At 38.0% G+C, this 6603-nt stretch overlaps 1 pseudogene; it reads right to left on the reverse strand.

The window, feature by feature from the left end:
• Positions 1–219: 219 nt before the first annotated feature.
• Positions 220–1158, reverse strand: LOC146401386 (olfactory receptor 2B11-like; annotated as a pseudogene).
• Positions 1159–6603: the final 5445 nt, after the last annotated feature.

Here is a 6603-nt window from a genome sequence, read left to right on the forward strand (position 1 = left end):
TAGACTATTTGTAGTATATTTCCACGGATTGGCCTAACTGGTGTATACTAGCCAAGTATCACCCTTGTCTAACACCATTAGAAAGAGCATTAGAAATATGACATATTTTGCAAGAAGAATAACATGATCTGAGGAAAAATGAGATGAGAATGATTTGTCAGAGAAACTCCTATGTACCTACTCACTTGTCAAATAATGTCATTCGATGTCTGCGAACTATCACTTGGAAGTGAAAACGCTCCTCACCAGGTTGCCCCAGGCACCCTTTACATCCTTGTTCCTCAGAGTGTAGATGAAAGGGTTGAGTGTAGGATTCACCACTCCATAGAAGAGAGCCATGAACTTGGGCTGGTCCCTAGAGATGGAGGAGGGGGGCTGAAGGTACATGCTAATGGCTGGGCCATAAAAGAAGAAAACTACAATGAGATGGGAGGAACATGTGCCAAAGGCTTTTTTTCTTCCCTCTGAAGATTTAGTCTTAAATACAGCATGTCCGATAGAAGCATAGGAAGCAAGAATGAAGCATAGTGGCACAGCTAACATGAAAATGCAAACCACAGAGAGTGTGAGCTCATTGGAGCCCTTCTCACCACAGGCGGCCTTTATCAGAACAGGAATCTCACATATCAAGTGATCCAGTGTGTTGTGACCACACAGTGGTAAGTGTAATGTGACAGTGGCCTCTGAGACAGCGTAGGTTATTCCACCCAGCCACACAGTAGCCACCAGTAGGATACAGGTGCGCCGATTCATGATGAGGGTGTAGTGCAGTGGCTTGAAGATGGCCACGTAGCGATCGAAAGACATAAGAGCCAAAAGCAGACATTCTGTGCCTCCCATTATGTGGAAGAAATAAAGCTGAACAGCACAGCGCAGATAGCTGATTGTCTTCTTCGATCGTCCCAGGTGAAACAGCATCTGAGGGACAATGCTTGTGGTGTAGCACATGTCCAGAAAGGAGAGGTTGGTGAGGAAGAAATACATGGGGCTGTGCAGACGGGAGTCTAAGGTGGACACCAGAATGATGGCTATGTTTCCCACCATGGCCATGGGGTATGTTAGAAGCAGAATAATGAACAGAGGAAGCTCCAGCCAGGGACGATCCGCAAAGCCAAGTAGAATAAACTCTTCTGGATGGCTTTTGTTAATTCATTCCATTATCTGCAGTTTGCTTCCCCTGTATCGGAGCAGTGGCAGGAAAGGTAGAAAGATTTTGAGAAATGACAAACACAATTGTGTATAGTGGGAATATATGCACACAATTAAGCATCCATTCATAGAAGATTGGGTGCAGTCACTTGGGTGGGTGGGGGAGGATAATTAAAAGATGTGACACCAGGGGACAATTTCTCCTCATGACCCTACAGCATAAAGACAGCTACCTTAAGCAAGTAACCGAACCTTTCTGAAATGGAATCTAGTACTCTGTGTGATAAAGATGACAATGAGCATGTCCTTGGGCTATGGCAAGGATTGAATGCCAAGCAGAAGCGACTGTGTTTCAGATGCTCCAAAGTAATGCTTTTATACTTTGATTTGCAGAAATATCAGCTAAGGAGGCAGTTAAAATGAAGTTTATTTGTTCCTATCTTCAGGTGACCAATAAAGTAGATGTGGCTGTGTCTTAGGAATCAGATAGGTCTTTTTTTGAATCCCTGCTGCAAGGCCTTACTGAAATGTTAAGAAGTATGAAAGCGTGCAGTTACCTCTAGCACAAGGAGGAGGTGGAGAAAACCTAGCCCTTAGGCATCATCAAGATAGGCTTGTCCAGATGCAAGTATATTATTATAGTTGAATAATTACATCATTCCATGGGGACTAAGAAGGCTTTTAATATTTAAATCCGTCTTGGTCATTTAGAATTGAGCAAGAAACTTAAACACTTTGATGACAGCTGGCTGAAGTATAAACTGAGAGAATTTAGCTATAAACATGTTTCCCCCAACTCAAACATTTGTTGTTGGATATCCATTTTCTTGCATAACTACTTCGTTCAAACCACGCAGTTGATTTTTCATGTCAAATTTTATTACCTATCTTGTAGGAGTTTTTCTTTATCGGGGGACTTATGTTATTTTTATGTAAGACCTTGGTCTTTTATCAATGCTTTACTTAATTGTATGTAGCTACAAATACAACATTGTATTTCCGTTGAGGACCAGAGACTTAAAAGTTTAGGGGCAACATGTAGGCTTACAAGGCACAATTTTCACATACTCTGTTTCTCTAAGTTCTCAAATCCATCGTGTGAGGTGTCACACAAAGCTCCTCAGGGCTAAGATATCACTATGGCTCTTAATTCCAAAATAACCCCAGGTCTGTTGTGTCCAATGAGGTAATATAATAATAATTCCAACTAATCCTTAATGGGCCTTTATGCCAAACACTAAAGTAAGCATTTACACCCACAAATCATTTAGTACTTATCCCCAAACCTTATGATAAAGGAAATTTTAGTATCCGTATTTTAAGATATTGTTAATCATTCATCGCTATTGTCTGCTAATAACTATGGGAGCTTCTAAAGATCAAAAAGTTATCAATTCCTTAAATGAGTTATTGAGATTGTGAAACTATAAATTCAGATTGCAAGGTTCCATAGATTATATGTAAGCTCTTTAATTCTGTGCTAGATCTCTGATCTTTTCTATGTCATTCTCATGATATTTCATTACTTTTAATTCTTGTATACCATGACTTCTTTATCCAATTTTTAATCTTCTTTTTTTCCAATTTTTGATTTACCAGTGACTTCACATCCTTATTTAACTGCATAGGGATTTGTTTATCTGGAACTTTTTATTTCTTTTGGCTGTGCCCAAGGTACATGGAAGTTCTCACCCATCTATTGACTTAAGCCACAGCAGTGGTGACGCCAGATCCTTAACTGATAGGCCACCAGGGAATTCCTATCTGTGATTTTTTAAAGTTTTGTCTCTCCACTATTGTATCTTTTTATACATCATTTTCATCACACAGTATTTTATTTATATTTACAGTTATTTTTAATGTATGTTTAGGAAAATGTTATAGAATAAGTGAGATTTTTATCTGACTTTAAAACATCTAGATAAAACATGGACAAATTAATCCACCAAATTTTTATTGCGTATTTAAATACCTCACATAATTGAATGAAGGCTATACATTTCATTCAGTTATTTAATATCTTTCAGATATAGTGTTTACTAAAATTTACATGCTTTTAAGACAGTTTTAGATGATAGACTGAGAGAATCTGATTACAAAGAAAAAAAAATGTAGTTGCTTTCTATGGGCACCAAACTAGTTATTTCCAAAGTTTAGAGGAGGCTTCCAGAAATGAAATGCTCTGATTTCCCTATGTATATTTAGTACTATCATATACATACATTTCAACCTTCCCTAAGAATGGGTAGTTTTTAAATCAAATGTCATTTTACTTACCTTATGTTGATAAAAATAATTTAAGAAAAGGAATTATGAAGGAACACACTTGAATTTTTCAAACTTTCAGAGAATGACAGAGAACCCTATAGTACACGGATGACTATTTAGGCATGATCTTTGGAACGAAAAAAGCCCTTATTAGGAAGACAATAGTAGATAATATTGAGAGTGCTTTGCGAATGTGCAATTTATTATAATCCTGAGACTCTTGGGCATTATTTTCAAACAGCCCATTTACGCTTATCCCAGATGAGTTAGCAAAGTTCCTTGGGACTGGGTTCTCCATGGAAATGCTTCTTATGTACAATTACCTACTGAATATAGGTTGGTAGCAAGTCTCCTCTATTGCTAGGTTTGTTTTAAAATAAGTTGATTTCCCCAAACACTGAAACTTAATTTTATTTTATTATTTTATTCATTTCCCCCATCCTTTTTCTTTTTTGCTTTTTAGGGCCCCACCTGCAGCATATGGAAGTTCCCAGGCTGTATAGCTGCTGGCCTATGCCACAGCCACAGCAATGCCAGATCCTAGCTGCGTCTGTGACCTATAACACAACTCATGGTAATGCTGGATCCTTAACCCACTGAGTGAGGCCAGGGATTGAACCCACACCTTCATGGATCCTAGTCGGGTTTGTTAACCGCTGAGCCATGAAGGGAACTCCCTCACTTTTTCCCTTTTAAGTGTTTCATTTATTCTCATGATTTTTTAAATTGAAGCATGATGGACATACAATGACGCATTAATTTCAGGTATATAACATAATGATTTGACATTTGCATACATTGCAAAATGATCACAGTAAATTTAGCTACCATTGGTCACTGTACAAAGTTACAATTTTTTTTCTTTGTGATAAGGTCTTTAAGATTTATTTTCTTTCTTTTTTTCATTTATAATGATTTGTATTTTTTCTATTAGGGCTGGTTTACAGTTTCTATCAATTTTCTACTGTACAGCAAGGTGACCCAGTTAAACATACATGTATCCATTCTTTTTTCTCACATTATTATGCTCCATCATAAGTGCCCAGACAGAGTTCCCAGTGCTATACAGCAGGATCCCATTGCTTATCCATTCCAAAGGCAATAGTTTGCATCTATTAACCCCAAATCCTAATCCATCCCACTCCCTCCCTCCCCTTTCATCTTGGCAACCACAAGTCTGTTCTCCATGTCCATGATTTTCTTTTTGTGGAAAGGTTCATTTGTGCCATATATTAGATTCCAGATATAAATGATATCATATGGTATTTGTCTTTGTCTTTCTGACTTACTTCACTCAGGATGAGACTCTCTAGTTCTATCCGTGTTGCTGCAAATGGCCTCATTTTGTTCTTTTTATGGCTGAGTAGTAGTCCATTGTGTATCTATACCACATCTTCCTAATCCATTCATCTGTTGACGGACATTTAGGTTGTTTCCATGTCTTGGCTATTGTGAATAGTGCTCCAATGAACACGCGGGTGCATGTGTCTTTTTTTAAGGAAAGTTTTGTCTGGATATATGCCCAAGAGTGAGCTTGCTGGGTCATATGGTAGTTTTATGTAGAGTTTTCTAAGGTACCTCCATAATATTCTCCATAGTGGTTCTACCAGCTTACATTCCCACCAATAGTGCAGGAAGGTTCCCTTTTCTCCACACCCCGTCCAGCATTTGGTATTTGTGGACTTATTAATTGACGGTAGGTATCTGGGTTTATTTCTGGGTTCTCTATTTTGTTCCATTGGTCTGTATGTCTGTTGTGGTACCAGTACGACACCATCTTGATGACTGTGGCTTGTAATGTTGCCTGAAGTCTGGGAGAGCGACGCCTCCTGCTTGGTTTTCGTTCCTCAGGATTGCTTGGGCAATTCTGGGTCTTCTGTGGTTCCATATAAATTTTTGGATTGTTTGTTCTAGTTCTGTGGAAATATCATGGGTAATTTGATAGGGATTGCATTGAACCTGTCGATTGCTCTGGGTAGTATAGCCATTCTTACAATATTAATTTTTCCAACCCAGGAACATGGACTATCTTTTCTATTTCTTTGACTCCTCTTTAATTGCCTTGATTAATGTTTTCTAGTTCTCAGCATATAAGTCTTTCACCTCCTAAGATTTACGTTTTTAGCAGTTTTAAAATTTGCAATGTAATATTGACACTATCACCATGATGTACATTACACCCTCATGACTTATTTTATATCCGGATATTATACTTTTTGTCCTCTCACCTCTCTTTTCCACCCTTCAACACTCCTCCCCTCTAGCAACAACCAGTCTTTTCTATTCTGTTCTTTGTTGTCTGTTAGTTTTGTTTTGTTTGTTCATTTGCTTTTTTTTAAGATTCCACATATTGGTTTATTTTTGCCTTTGTTATCATTGTCTTTGGAGTCATATCCAAGGAACTATTGCCAAGAGTGATGTCCAGGAGCTTAATGCCTGTGTTTTCTCCTAGGACTTTTATGTGTTTTGGTCTTACATTGGAATGTTTAATTCATTTTGAATTAATTTGGTGTATGGTATCAGATAGGGTCCAGTTTCACCCTTATGCATGTAGCTTTCAAATTTTTACCACACCATTTGTTGAAGAGCCTGTCTTTCTCCCATTCTTTTTGTTTTCTTTAACATAAATTAATCAGCCTTATGTGAGCAGGTTTGTTTCTGGGCTGTTTTGTTATATTGATATATATGTCTGTTTTTATGCCAATACCATACTGTTTTGCTTACTACTGCATTGTAGTACAGTTTGAAACCATATAGCATGATATCTCTGGCTTTGTTCATCTTAAGATTTCTTTGGCTACTCAGGATCTTTTGTAGTTCCATACAAAGATTTAAAATTATTTATTCTAGTTCTGTGGAAAATGTCATTGGAATTTGATAGGGATTTCATTGAATATGTACATTTCTTTGGGTAATATGGACATTTAAATAAATTCTTTCAGTCCATGGGTGTGGTATATTTCCATGTATTTGTTTGAACTTCAGTACTCTATTTTTACTTTTTGTCTTTTTGCCTTTTCTAGGGCTGCTCCTGCAGCAGATGGAGGTTCCCAGGCTAGGGGTCTAATTGTAGCTGTAGCCGCTGGCCTATGCTACAGCCACAGCAATGCCAGATCCAAGCCGTGTCTGCAACCTACACCACAGGTCATGGCAACGCCAGATCCTTAACCCACTGAGCAAGGCAGG

Source organism: Sus scrofa, chromosome 7 (genome assembly GCF_054392235.1).
Source record: "Sus scrofa isolate SSC_HxYL_T2T_F1_AM1 chromosome 7, Sscrofa_HxYL_maternal_Yorkshire_Landrace_v2.0, whole genome shotgun sequence".
NCBI classification, from domain to species: Eukaryota; Metazoa; Chordata; class Mammalia; order Artiodactyla; family Suidae; genus Sus; species Sus scrofa.